This window comes from Pinus tabuliformis, chromosome 7, assembly GCF_031772625.1.
Source record: "Pinus tabuliformis cultivar Carrire ecotype Pingquan chromosome 7, CPIR1, whole genome shotgun sequence".
NCBI lineage: Eukaryota > Viridiplantae > Streptophyta > Pinopsida > Pinales > Pinaceae > Pinus > Pinus tabuliformis.
This window is the reverse complement of record NC_142293.1, coordinates 941,193,721-941,209,583: the sequence shown is the minus strand read 5'-3', so window position 1 is coordinate 941,209,583 and position 15,863 is coordinate 941,193,721.

Genomic DNA, 15,863 nt, shown 5'->3' with positions numbered 1-15,863 from the left:
AAATATATTATAGTAGATAGATTGGGTATCAGGGAATTGAGAGTGATGTGTGGGGGGGGGGGGGGGGTTGTGGGGGGCGCCATATGGGCTTCCACCTTCACTTGGTTGGCCTTTTTAAGTAGAGAACATATTATTCTTGAAATGAAGAGAAGATCATTTACGTTTATTACACAATTTCCACTTTTGACTTTAATGGTTCGTCAAGCAGATGTACTAGGCGAGTTGGGCGACAGGTGAACCAGGCGATACGACGTTCAGGAAGAAATACGAAGTAAGGTTGGCCCATGAATGACCATGAATTGAGTTCCCACTAGGGTGTCTCATAATGATTTTTAGAAATTAACTAAATTAATGTTTAGGTGTTAAAAGCCGGTTTATAATTAATTTATTATGAAACATTGCTGTATTAAAAGATGATAATATTTTGTTGTAATTAATGAGCTAATTATTTCTGTTGACTGATTTACATAATAGGGAGAATTCCCATGCCTTGGACGCACCCACATGAAGGCAAAGTGCTCGAGCTCCCCTTGGGGCATCGCGCACTGGGCACACCACAACATTCACCCGATAGGGGCGTCTGTGCGATGAGTTGGTGGGTTGACCCTACTTGGAAAGGCATGCCCACATAAAATAAGTAAGGTCGGCAATGAATTCCCATGAATAGAGTTCCCACCATTAAGGGGTCTCATAATGATTTTTAGAAAATTGATTATGCAACATGGTACTAAAAAATTATAATATTTTGTTGTCATTGATGAGCTAATGATTTGTGTTCACTAATTTTCACAGTAGGGTGAAAGCTTGCACCCTTGGTGTGCTTGCTTGAAGGCGGGATGCTCGAGAGCGCCCATTGGGGTGTCATTTTCTATGCATGCCAAGGTGGTTGATGCTAATGGGGGTGTCATGTGTTGCACACACTAGGGCGATCGACCCCAATGGGGGCACCGCGTGTTAGGCACACTTGGGCGCTCGTGTGACGAGTTGGACGGTCGACCCGACTTGGCAATGGGTGCCCACAAAAAATAAGTAATGTCGGACCATGACTTCCCATGAACAAAATTCCCATAAGGTAGTCTCATAATTATTTTTAGAAAATTGACTAAATTAATGTTTGGGGTGTTAAAAGTTGGTTTATGACTATTTGATGGGCCCATGACTGCCCATGACTTGAGAATGGGGTAGACATTGAACTTTTTTAATTTTTTTTTAATATTTTTAATTTTTTAATTTTTTAATTTTTTAATTAATTATTATATTATATTTTTAATTATATATATATATATATATATATATATATATATATATATATATATATATATATATTTTCCAGTTTGTGCTTGTATGCACTGAAATTTGACATGTTTATGGTAGATGCATGCATTGATGATATGGGAGGGATTTGAGACTCAAATATGACTCATAGAAAGAATTTGAAAATCAAACAATAAAATTATAACATATATAGATGTCAAGGAGATGAAATTATTTATTACTATTTATCAGTTGCAAGATATAATGTACTTCATAGTCTATTGGTTGAGAAAACTCCCTACTCAGCTTCCATTTGAGAAAAATTCTTACCCTTCATCATTATCTTTCTCATCATTGTCACCATCACCATCATCTTTATCATCTTCATCAACATCATCATCATTATCAACATCATCATCATCATCATCATCATCGTCGTTATCGTCATCGTCGTCATCATCATCATCATCACTTATATGAAAAGGAATGATGCCTCAATGAATCACACATATTTTATTATATGTCTCTCTTATGCTCTTGGTGTCAATCTTATTGTTACTTGTTGCGGGCCTATCCCTAAGTACCAATACACCACTTAACATTTACCAATTAGTTGAAATTATGCTTTAATTAATTGACCCCACACAGAGTGACCCGTGAAAGGGGCCAACGTTGATTTGATTTGATTTTTTATTTTTATTTTTTATTTTATTTTTTATTTTTTTTATTTTTTATTTTTATTTTTTTTTTTATTTTTTATTTTTATTTTTTATTTATTTATTATTATTATTATTATTATTATTTTTTTTTTTTTTCAGTTTGTGCTTGTATGCATTGAAATTTGACATGGCTATAGTAGATCCATGCATTGATGTTATGGGAGGGTTTCAGGTATCATATACAAATATGAGAGGGTTAGGAAAAGTGTATAAGTTAGTAATATGTTTAGAATTACTATTATTTTCTGAAACAAGTTTTCACCAAGTGGATAAAATGAACAATATGTTTTGAGTTATTGTTATTTTCTTGTTATATTTTAAACAATTAGCCCAAACACGTTTCATTCAATTCATCATGGTGTTAAGTATTTTGGAAGCTTCTCTTCATGCCCACCCAAACACACATTCACTTTATGATTTGAACTCTCAATCCCAACTCTCTTCTGTTACATCACCTTCTATACCTCTTATACACTTCACTCTCTGATATCAACAATTCTCTCTCTATGTCTTTCTTCTTCCCTCCCTCTCTCCCCCTCCAACTCCATCTATTTGTCCCTCCCTCTCTCCTCTCTATCCATCCCTCTCTCAAGTCCTCTCTCTCATCCTTCCTCTCTCTCCATTTCTCTTCTATCTCCCTCCCCCCCCATAACTCTCTCTCTCTCTCCCCCTCTCCCCTCCATCCATCTTTGTGTCTCCCTCCCTCTCTGTCTCTTACCCTTCTCTCCCTCTCTCACTCCTCTCCTTCTCTCTCTCCCAATTCCTTCTCTCCCTCTCCTTCACTCTATCTCCATCTCTCCCTTGTTACCCCCTCTATCTCTTCACATCTATGTCTTTGTTATTCCTTCCATACATATCTAGAGTTTAATGTATCATGATATATTAATATATATTATAAAATGACAAAATTGAAATTATATTAAATTTAATATTGAATAAAAAATAAAAAATAAAAACAGAAAAAGAAACTTAAAAAAATTTGAAAAGAAATAAATGAAACACAACCATATATATAACATGAAAAATAAAACAAACTCAAAGCTCCCTATTAACCTGTCGCGTGAGCCCTTGCCCTAGCCTGACCCTGTCTCCGCCCCCTTCGAGCTGTAAGAGGAAAGCCTCCACCATTTCCCTAGCCCTATCCCACCTCTGTGCGTCTACGAGCTGCAAGAGGAAAGCTTCCACCATCGCGACAAAGGCCTCACCCACCTCTAAGATGTAAGAGCAAGTTAACCTCCGCCATTGCCCCTCACTCACCTTAGCCCACCCTAGAGCTGCGAGAGGAAGAGCCTCCACCCACCTCTGATTTGTAAGAGGAAGAGCCTCCACCATCGTGACAGGACCTGAGTGAAGGACAACACGAGGTAGATGACCTCCACCATCACCCCTCCCCCACCTCAGCCCACCTTAGAGCTGGAAGAAGAAGAGCCTTCACCCACCTCTGAGCTGCAAGACGAAGAGCCTCTGCTATTATGATATGAATTGAGGGAAAGCCAACTTGAGGGTCTAAGGAAGAGCAAAAAAAGAGGATGAAATGCATTCGGTAAGTTTCAGCTACTCCAGCCCCACCTCTGAGCTATTTGGTATGTGTTTTCTACATTCTATTGCAATAGAAAATTGAAATTTCTTACTTATTGAAAACACAGAATATATAGCATTAATAAAATGGGGAATGAATGAATAGGGCTCAAGGTATAAATCTACACTACGCTCAAGGTAAAATATGATATAAAAACAACATTTTCATTTACCTAGCCCTAACTAAAACCTATGGAAAACACCTCTTTCACCTCAGTGAAAGAACTCTGATCCATACTATGCTATAATATATAGTACCGCGAGGAGGCTCGAAGTTTTCTGGAAAAAAAGTGTGGTAGAGTCCCACCCATAGATGTCAACACCTATTGGAAGTTGAATATTTTCCAAGATATTTGAAACGTGGAAGAGTCGCTTGTTGTGGATGCTTCTAGTGGCTCGATTTCCCTACCCTGGTCATGTTATGTACCTTTGTCATTTGAAACCCTTGTATGTACTGTACCTCTGTCATTTGAAACCCTTGTATGTACTGTACCTCTGTCATTTGAAACCCTCACAAAACTTGGTAGGGGGTTGTACTAGGACTAACATGTCCTGCTTACTTGAATAACTAATTGTACATAAGCATCACTTGTATCATAAGGCAAGTGGAAAATCTGACAGTTTGTATTGGAGATTTGTATAGTTCTGTAACATTTGGCTAGGAAATACATCATATTTCTGATGGTGGTTGATAGTTACAATGTACACTATTACTAGTGGTAATACTGCACTGGCCTAGGGATTTCTTTGTAGTGAAAATGAGTTTTTAAGCCTTGTTAGAGGATTTCACTAAGGAAACATATTGATCTAAAACTATTATTCTTTTTAATCATGGTATGATGCCAAATTTGGTTCTGCATTAGATTAAATTTTGACATACTTCAATTCGTGTAAATATGATAATTTTTATCAGCAAAAATGATAAGAATTGGTTCTTTAATTTTAACTTGCTTGCTACTTATTTGTTTCTCCTCAGTGGCTTGTTTCTCTTTATAATGAGAATTTGTGTGAAGTTTAGAAATTGTTAGTTACTGTGTGTTTTGAGAGCCATTGAAATAATGTTTCAATGGATGAAAATTTGTGTGGAGTTTAAATTTTTTTAGTTCGAGTGTGTTTTGAGAGCCATTGAAATAAGTAGGCTTCTTGAGGGCTAAATTTGGCCTCTTCTAGGCCAACTTGTCCTTTTGATAGCTTCTATACCTATTTTACATAAAATATATTTCATTTCTTTGATACGTGAGCCCTTCAAGGGACTTTACACCATGATATTGACTTTGATTCTTCTTCACAACCCTAGAGCACTCAATGGGTGATTTGAACTAGGACAAATAATCAATAAGCAAGAAACCCATTTCATAATAAAATAGTTTTCTTTTTAAAAATAAATATTTTCTTTTATTACTTTTGACAAGTACAATAATAACATCTAGTCATGACATCATTATAATTATGAAGACTGACACTAGTTACTTCTTCAACAAAACTTACTTGAAACCCTAACAATGTTCTTTTTCCATAACCTTGAAAAATTCCTCAAAATTGTAATTCAAACAAATTATAAAACAACTTATAGTGTCGACATTATTATTTAATAGAGCAAGTGGGGAGGTTAAAGGGAGGAGTATGCGAAGAAAACTTGTTTTCTATCAATGCGATGTCAATGTAACCTACTTCTTTGGATGAATTATTTTTAGTATTTCCTATATGAATATTAGTTGTGCTAGCTTCTAAGGCTTTAAATAATTTTTCCCCTTCCTGTTAAGTAAGTTTTGATGGTTCATACAAAGAAATATTAGCTATAGTTCTCCTCACGACTCTGACCAAGTCATATTCTAGAGTTTCAATCTAAACATTTTTGTTTGAGGTAGAAGTTACATGCTATGAGATGGTTAAAATAATTGATGGGTTACACGTGAATATCATCTTATGCTTTGTAAGGTTGCGCATAAACAACAAGTTAATTTTACAATGCCCGAATGTTTGTAAAAGAAACATTTAATTCCAGCAAAACAAAATTTCATTCCAATAAAGGAAAATTTAATAATTCTTGAATTTATATACCAAGTAGTCATAAAAATAATTCCACCAAACAATCCATACAAAGACTTCCTAATACCAAGCCAACCACCAAACAAGTTAGACAAAAACTTCTCAAGACCAATCCAGCCACCAAACAATCTTCCTTGAACAAAAACAAGATCTCCAACGAGTCAACATAATGTAACTTCTCTAAATTTTCGCTTCATCAATCAAGTCTGCAACTTCGGATTCCAGAAAATTGAACTCGCAGTAACCCAAGGATCATAAAAACTCGCACGAGTGGGCAAATGATAATAGGAAATCAAACTTCTTTCTTTTGCTAAGATTCTTCTTTTCTTCAATTGGGTGATTTCTTGTCTTCTAGTGTCCTCACACTAATTTTATATCGCATATAAAATGCCAAGATGTGTGCCACTAGTGGAGGTCAAAGTCCTCTTATTTAATGTCTTCACAAGGACTAGAGTGGGCCTCTTTAGGTTGACTTTATCATGATGACTGACTTGGTCATGGGGTCTTTCTAGAATTTTCTAAACATCAAAATAATGTTTTCTTTATTTATACAAGAGCTCAATCAGGTCTATTACATCATGACATAAACTTTGACTCAAGATAAAAACCATAGATCAGTCAATGGGTGCTTAGACCTAAGAACCAAAAACTTTGAGCATGAAATCCATGCTTTAGTAAATAAATTTTCTTTTACAATAATTTTTATTTTTATTTTTTATAAGTACATAAGAAATACATCATGCCATGAGAAAAATACAATTATGAAGACCAATATTAGTTACAACTTTCAATATGAACTTCACATGTTATAGATCTTCAATGTCTTCTAGGGAAAATTTCTCCTCAACTAAACTCGTCTCTCCTTATTTTGTACTTCACATTTATTCTTATCCACGTGCTTGATATGAAGTGAAGTGCATGTGTGATGTCTCTCAAAGGAGTTCAAATGTCTACTTTATATAGAATTCCAAGGGCTCTTTAAGACCAATGGGAGGCCAACTTCACCTAGCTAGCTGATCTGTTCTTGGGAGCACTATATTATTTTTTTCCAAAATACAAAATGATTTTCTTTCTGTCATACAAGTGCCCAAATGGGTCTTTACATAATTACAATGACCCTTTGACTCAAGACAATACTATAGGCATGCAATGGATTCCTGACATATTAACCAAAGACTCAAGCATGAAACCCATGGTTTATAAATTTTTCTTTCTTATTTTTATCAATATATAATAATTACATCATGACATGAGACAAATGAAAATTATGAATACCAAAACTAGTTACATTTCCCAACAGACATGAACATGTTGATTCAACTAAGCCATAGGAGCAACACCAATTATGTTTCCATTTTTATTTTCTCGCTCAGTTTGGGACAAAGTTTCATTTAATATACGATGACAACAAGAGAACTATGGTTCATGATGAGATTTTCCATTACTCAAAGTACAAAGAAACAAGATCTCTTCATGATGATGGCTCTTCTATCCTTTTGCGCTCACCAAGGTAACCTACAACACCTCTGGCAATTTTGGACCTGAGGAAACCCTAGAAACCCTAAGGTGAACATTAGAAGACAAATTAAAAACTTTCAAAATCTTGATGTGTCTCTCAATATGTCAAAGACCCATCTTTATATAGCCTTTCCAAGAGGCTCCATTAGCCCTCTCTAGGCCAAATTTTGCTTTGTTAGCCGACTTGGTCTTGGGAGCCTTCACGACATTTATAATTTGAAAATACTTTTTCTTTCCTTGATGCTGTTGAAAATAGAAACAATAAATGCTAAAAATAGCACTGCTATAAATAGCATTTCGGGATACATTCCAATTTTAGTTACTCCCTGAACTAAAATTGAGAATTAAAATTCGAATTTGATTTTAGCAGCTATTTGTAAAATAATTAATTAATTCAACTTGAGTTAATTAGTTGTAGAAAATCAAACATGAAGTCTATGTGAAGACATGCAACAATTATCCCTTTGATTGAGGAAGTTATCCCTTAATTAAGGAGATAAGGATGAGTTGTAATTAGTTAGCTCAGTTAACTGAGTTAAGTCCAGCTAAATTAGTTCCAAACAGTTGGAGGAACTAATTGTGAGTTCAGTCAGTTAATGCATGCATGCATGCAACTAGTGTTCTCTAGATAACTAAATATTCTCTCATAAATAACTCATGCATGTCAGTTCAGAGAAAGACTTAGTTGAGATTAAAGGAAGGGAAAATGTACTATCAGTTGGAGGAATTTTCTTATATAGGAAACTCATCCATGCAGAAGTAATTGTCTCCTTCAGGATTGTGCAGTTATTTCAAAGGTCAGTGTTGTGTGTGAGGTGAGAATCACACAGGTTGCAGCTGGAGGACCCAGGAAAAACTATGCAAGGAAATAGGAGGCTTGGAGGACTAAGAGAAGGCATATGTTGTGTCTATTCAGTCTATGGGCAACATTGAGGGATTGTATTGAGAGCTGGATAGCTTGTGAGCTAAATATTTGTGTAATCCGGACATATTTCCAATTGTATGATAATACAAAGATCAGGGTTTTTAGCTAAGGCTTTCCCTAGAGTATTCTTCTGTGTTCATGTGTGATTGATTTCTCATTCTATGTTATATGTGTTCTATATGATCTTGCTCAAAATCGATTAAGCTTTTGCAAGTTTGTTTGTAGAAGTAGATCAAGTATTTTGCTTTAGTATATTGCATTATTAGGTGATCTACAGTGGGAAATTCTACATGTTATTAGAGCAAAGGTAATCAAAGTAAAGAATAGTATACAAAATTTTTGAGGTTCATGATCATAGAATTCGAATTATTATCACATCTCAAATTTCACCAATGGCATTGAATGGTTTGAGACTCGAGTATGCCCTTGATGGCAGCTCGAATTATATAGCCTGGAATGATCGCATGGAAGTGGCATTAGAGGACAACGGTTTGAAAGACTTCATTGATCAAGAAGTCCCCAAGGCAGTAGCTGTTAATGCCCAAGAATTGGAGGAATGGAAGAAATGTGTGGCTAGAGCGAGGAGAATCCTTCTGGAGGGAGTTCGAGACCACATAGTCTCGAGTATCCATGGGAAGGAGACACCATTTTCAATGTGGAAAACATTGAAGGATCTATATCAGAACAACAACGATTAGAGGAAGCTGGTGCTGAAAGACAAGATTTGGAAAATCAAGTGTGAGAAGGGCGACACGATCTCTACATATCTGAACAAGCTCACCACCTGTAAGGATGAGCTTGGAAGTGTAGTGACCACGACAACCAATGATAACATGGTGAGTCTTGATCTCCTCAGTCTTCATAAGAGCTAGCATAGCTACTAAGACTCGGTAAATGGAAGAGAGAAACTGCCAGATTGGGAATGACTTTGGTCGGATCTGATGCAGGAGGAGATAAGGAGAAGCACTAGAGATGGATCTTCATCAAAGAAAGATAATGAAGAAAATCTAGCCTTAGCGAGTAAGGTGAGGAAAGGGAAAGTGAAGGCGTCCCATTCCAAATCCAATTCTTCCCATGGTGGGAAGAATATTGACAAATCAAAAGTGAGATGCTTTCATTTTCATGAGGTGGGCCATTATGCTATGAATTGTCCATAGAAGAAATCCAAGAAGGGATCAGATGGTGAGGCACTGGCCTCACAGTTTGAATTGGATTTCACCCTCATTGCATGTATGGTTTCATTAATGGTGGGGTGTGTTTGGTACCTAGACAGTGGAGCTTCATTCCACATGACCGACGACAAGAATATTTTTAGTACCTTGGAGGAGAAGGACCTCCAGATGCGGATCGAGATGGGTGATGATGGAAGGTACTGTGTTTCAGGTGAAGGTACGGTTGTGTTTCAGAGGGAGCATGGAGCTCCTCTCACCCTGACTGATGTAAAGTATGTGTCGGGTCTGAAGAAGAATCTTGTGTCCATTGGTATGCTGGAAGAAAAAGGCTATGATGTAGTATTTAGTAAAGGAAAGTCATTCCTGAGGCATATCGACACTGGACAAACCAAGAGGATTGGGATCGAGTTAAGAATATCTACAAGCTAGAGGTAGATGACTGTGCTGCATTGAGTTCCAAAGCAGAGTTGGTGCAGAGCCAAGATGTTGGTGAGCTATGGAATAGAAGATTGAGCCACTTGCACCATGGGGCCTTGAAGATCATGCAACATATTTCTACCAAACTTCCCAAGGGAAAACTGGAGCAAATGGATACATGCAAAGGTTGTACCTTGGGTAAGTATGCGAAATCTTCCTTTCAGGATCGAGACAGTAGAGCTGGAGAAATCCTAGAGCGAGTTCATACAGATGTGTGTGGACCATTCTCTACAGCCTCCACCGCTAAACAAAGGTACTATGTTATTTTTATTGATGATTTTTCTCGTAGATGTTGGATCTACTTTATGCAGAAGAAGGATCAAACCTTCTCAAGGTTTTGTGAGTTCAAAGCCTTGGCAGAGAAAGAATCTAGAAAGAAAATAAGGGCCTTGCGTAGTGACAATGGTGGAGAGTATGTCTCCCAACAGTTTAAGGACTTCTGTGCAGCAGAAGGAATTAAACGGGAGTTGATGGCACCCCATAACCCACAACAAAATGGGGTGGCCAAAAGGAAGAACAGATTGATTGTGGGATCAGCTCGAGCGATGTTTCATGACCAAAGCCTACCACTTCATTTGTGGGTCGAGGCATGCAATACATCAGTATACTTGCAGAACAGAAGCCTGCATCGTATACTGGGAATGAAGACACCAATGGAGGCCTTTTCTAGGAAGAGACCAGATGTGAGTCACTTTAGGATATTTAGATCATCGGTTTATTGCCATGTGACCAAAGATGCCCGGAAGAAGCTAGATCCAACAGCTGAGTTGGGGATACTTGTGGGGTACACTGATACATCCCATAACTATCGGGTGTTCTTGCCTACCAGTCAGAGGACAGTGGTACACAGAGATATGAAGTTCGATGAGTAGAAATCCATGCTAGTATCACTTGAGAGGGAGCTCAAGTTGCATGCAGAGGAGGAACTTTTAGTTCCTAATGAGGAGGAGCCTCAGACTGATGCGGAGTAGCTGCATGTAGAGGATCCAGGAGTGGAGACATCCACTCATGCAGAGTCTTCCAGAGATGGGTGGAAACACTCAAGTGAAGTTGACAGATTGGTGATGGATGCAAGAGATAATGTGGGACATCCATCCTCTCAGCGCAGACAGAGGAGATCACCCGAGCGGTACATTGGTTACATGGCCCTGGTTGGGGAGTGTGTAGAGACCTAACCTTCTTCTTTTGACGAAGCAGTGCAACAACCAGTCTGGGCTGATGCTATGGTGGAGGAATACGACTCTATCATTCGAAATAGTGTTTGGGATGTTGTCCCAAGACCAGAGGAAAAGTTAGTAGTGAGTTCCTGATGGTTTTACAAGGTAAAGTAAGTAGCTGATGAGAGTGTTGAGAAACATAAGGCAAGGTTTGTTGCCCGTGGTTTCTCACAGGTCGAGGGGATCGACTACGATGAGACTTTTGATCCTGTAGCAAGGTACTCATCTATCAGATCGATGTTGGTACTATCAGCTTAGATGGGTTGGAAGATCCATCAAATGGATGTAAAGACTGTGTTCCTCAATGGGAAGATTGAGGAAGAGGTGTACATTGAGCAACCGGAAGGTTTTGAGACCTTCGATTGTGAGTCGCATGTGTGCCGACTCAAGAGGGATTTGTATGGGCTGAAGCAAGCACTTCGTGCTTGGTACACCAGGATCAACAACTATTTCACCAGGTTGGGCTTCACCAAGAGTGAAGCAGATGTGAACCTTTACCACATCATGGTAGAAGGTAAGCCATTGATCATTGCTCTTTATGTTGATGATCTGATATTAACAGGTGATGATAATTTGATCAAGTCTTACAAGGAGAACCTTGCAAGAGAGTTTGAGATGAAAGACATGGGTCTTATGCACTACCTTCTAGGCATGGGGGTGTGACAGAAGGATGGGAAATTATTTGTGTCTCAAGGCAAGTATGCCAATGAGATACTCAGGCGATTCCACATGGAGAAGTGTAAACCCATGCAGACTCCTCTAGCTGGTAACTGGAGGAAGGAGGATGCTACTTCAGGTGAGGTAGTAGCTGCTATTGTTTATCGGCAGCTTGTGGGTTCATTGATGTATCTAGTGAACACACGACCAGATTTGTGCTTTGTGGTGAACCAGCTGAGTCAAGCTATGGTTCAACCTACCAAGCTGTTTTGGAAGGTAGCGAAGCATGTGCTGAGATACCTCAGAGGCACATCTCAGTATGGATTGTGGTATAGACAGACAGAGGGAGTGAAGCTTCAGGGCTTCATATATGCAGATTGGGCAGGGAGTCCATCAGACTGGAAGAGCACTTCAGGAGGAATCTTAAGCCTTGGTTAAGCTGCAATTTCTTGGTATAGTAGGAAACAAAGGTCAATTGCACTTCGCTCAGTAGAGGCTGAATACATGGCTGCTAGTCAGGCAGCATGTGAGGCCATTTGGATGCGGAAGATTCTAGTTGGATTGTTTGGTCAGAGGATGGATCCAACTGTGATCTATTGCGATAATCAAAGTTGTATCAAACTCTCTGAGAATCCAGTATTTCATGACAGGTCCAAGCACATCGATATCCGGTATCATCATCTTCGAGACTGTGTGGTGAAGAGGATCATGTTGTTGCTGTATGTTTCGACCGAGGAACAGGATGTAGATATTTTGACTAAGGCATTATCAAAATGCAAGTTTGAGTTCCACAGAGACAGGATTGAGGTGACAGATAATCCCTTTCTTGTTGAGAGGGAGTGTTGAAAATAGCGACAAGAAATGCTAAAAATATAAGTGCTAAAAATAGCACCGCTATAAATAACATTTCGGGATACATTCCAATTTTAGTTACTGCCTGAACTAAAATTGAGAATTAAAATTCGAATTTGATTTTAGCAGTTGTTTGTAAAATAATTAATTAATTCATCTTGAGTTAATTAGTTGTAGAAAATCAAACATGAAGTCTATGTGAAGACATGCAACAGTTATCCCTTTGATTGAGGAAGTTATCCCTTAATTAAGGAGATATGGATGAGTTGTATTTGAGTTGTAATTAGTTAGCTCAGTTAACTGAGTTAAGTCCAGTTAAGTCAGTTCCAAACAATTGGAGGAACTAATTGTGAGTTTAGTCAGTTAATGCATGCATGCATGCAACTAGTGTTCTCTAGATAACTAAATATTCTATCATAAATAACTCATGCATGTCAGTTCAGAGAAATACCTAGTTGAGATTAAAGGAAGGGACAATGTACTATCAGTTGGAGGAATTTTCCTATATAGGAAACTCATCCATGCAGAAGGAATCATCTCCTTCAGGATTGTGTAGTTATTTCAGAGGTCAGTGTTGTGTGTGAGGTGAGAATCACACAAGTTGCAGCTGGAGGACCCAGGAGAAACTGCAAAAGGAAATAGGAGGCTTGGAGGACTGAGGGAAGGCATATGTTGTGTCTATTCATTCTATGAGAAGCATTGAGGGATTGTATTGAGAGCTGGATAGATTGTGAGCTAATGCTTTGTGTAATCTGGACATATTTCCACTTGTATGATAATACAGAGATCGAGGTTTTTAGCTGAGGCTTTCCCCAAGTATTCTTCTCCCAAGTATTCTTCTGTGTTCATTTGTGATTGATTTCTCATTCTATGTTATATGTGTTCTATTTGATCTTGCTCAAAATCGATTAAGCTTATGCAAGTTTGTTTGTAGAAGTAGATCAAGTATTTTGATTTAGTATATTGCATTATTAGGTGATCTACAGTGGGAAATTCTAAAGATGCAAATTCTCGAAAGGGTCTGTTAAAATATGACAAGGACTCTTGATTGATGAAAAACCCCAAGATCATTCAATAGATGCTTGACCTAATGACAAAGTGGCTTGAGCATGAAATCCATGCTTTACAAAAATTGTTTTCTTTCTTCTTTTGATAGATACATAAGAACCACATCATGACATGAGTCAAATTACAATTATGAAGGACAAAACTAGTTACATTCTTCAACATATCGAAGTATGTGGGTAATTTTTTGTAATGGAAGATTAAATGCTATCAGATTATGTTGAGTTCTCAAGTTATCGAGTGAGTTCATTGGTTAGGATGAATAGGTTCTCAAGTTCTCAAGTTTTTAAATATTACTTGAATATTTTAAACGCAAAGAACTTCCTTATAACTCACTTGTACTAATATAATGTTCTTGTGGTTTCATCAAGACGTTTCTCAACATCCCTTATGACACTCGCTAACAATTTCTCTCATTTGATGGAGTGTTATAGGACGTTCAACCAAACATGTATTTGTCAGATCTATCCTCCTTGAGTGACGGAAGTTCATATAGGATAGAAGAAATTGATCAAGCATATTCTACCTTATCTAGCAGGCGAAGATCAACTAGAGGTGAAAATATTAAAATAAAATTCCATAGACGCATGGAATTTTTTCTCGCTAAAGGGGGTCATGTTCTTAAGATGATGCGAGCATAGATGACATTGAGCAACCCTTGAGGTATAAACATCTAATGAAACAATGGGCATCCAAGGATCTTCCTGAAATAAACATTGATATTTCTGTCAATGAAAGGATATATCACATTTCCCCGTCGTCATTACATGGTTTGGGGATATTTTTCATGGATGGCATAAATGCATGTTACAGAGGATTAACTGAATTGATGGAGTATGTCGGAGTTTGTTACAACTAGAATGATTGGGTACAACTATTCCAATATACCTAAAGTATGCGCAGATATGGAGTGGCCACAAATTATATACAACTAAAAGACAATGATGAAAATAGAGGCGCAACTATGTATATTGATGGAAGGCCAAAAGCAACATGAAATATTGTAGGGTTTATAAATAGTACACGACCCATCACCACAAATAAGAAAACAAATTGCATATTCTAGGGACGTGAAGGAAATCATGTATTCATATGTGCCATTAAATCAATAGTTGCAAGGGAAGAGTTTCTCATTGATTATAATTTCAATAGAATAAATATAAATATTGCTATGATGGGGGTGATATGTATTCAATTTTACCCAACTTGTAAGAAATATCTATTGTATGTTATGATTGTCATTTACTACGTGAAGTTTCTATATAAATTTAGACATATGCCAATATTGGTTTTCTTATTAGTATAATGATGATTAATTGTGGATGAATTGCAAATTACACTTATTTGAAAAACATGGCGATAAGGGGAAGGCATCAACCTTATAGCAATCCATAAATGCTCATGAGGAAGAGGTTGCTAATGATGCAATTTTTATGTCCGTCGATCCAATGCAAGAAATAAGGAAGTTTAAATACAAAGAAAACAAGGGACTTAATTCTTTAGTTTTGATTGAGCCTTAGATAGATGAGATAAAAGGCAAAATAAAAACTTTCTGCAAAAAGTTCATCGGTATGGGGTGAGAAACTCATTTAATTATCCCAATTATTTGTTTATGATTCCGTTAACTCATAATTTATAAAAAAAAAACTTTATTTTACAAGCGTTTTTGGCGGAGCTCGATCCTCATGCTATGACTATGGGCTAAGCGGGCATTGGTAGCAGTGTCAATGCTCCACCTGTGAGTGATTCATTGGTCATTTAGACTAGTACAACCACTCAACCACCTACAATATGATCTGCACACTTGAATAACTTACGTTAGGATCTACACATGATGCGGTGGATGCAAAGCATGATACAATTGCACAATTTGAAATGAGATTTCCTGTGTCTCCCCATGTTACTAGCACGAGACCACTATCGATCACATTTTTGGTAGATCATGACAATGTCCCTTTAAAAATAAGGAAACTTCCAGGTATTTAAGAAGTTTTTTAAATATTAAGTATAACCTAAATGAAATTAACGTATAGTCTATGATTATTTTAAACTAATGATAATATCATTTTGTAGGAAATGATGTATTTTATAGGCATTTGAATGAAATAACCTTGGAAATATTTCGGCCAACGATTCGCAAAAATTGGAAATTCCAAAGTTCCAAGTTAAAAGAGGAACTTATTAACAAGATTTTTTTCTTGTTCGGTGATGATTCCTTCAACAAATATGGAGTTACCTCAAGGGAAACCCTACATTTAAAATATTTGCGGGACCAGTATAGGTCTCATTTGGTAAGGTCCAAGTCACATGAGCACCCTCCATCAATTCCAAATATTGAGTGGAGAGCGCTCGTGGAAAATTCACACGAGAAGGAACTTCA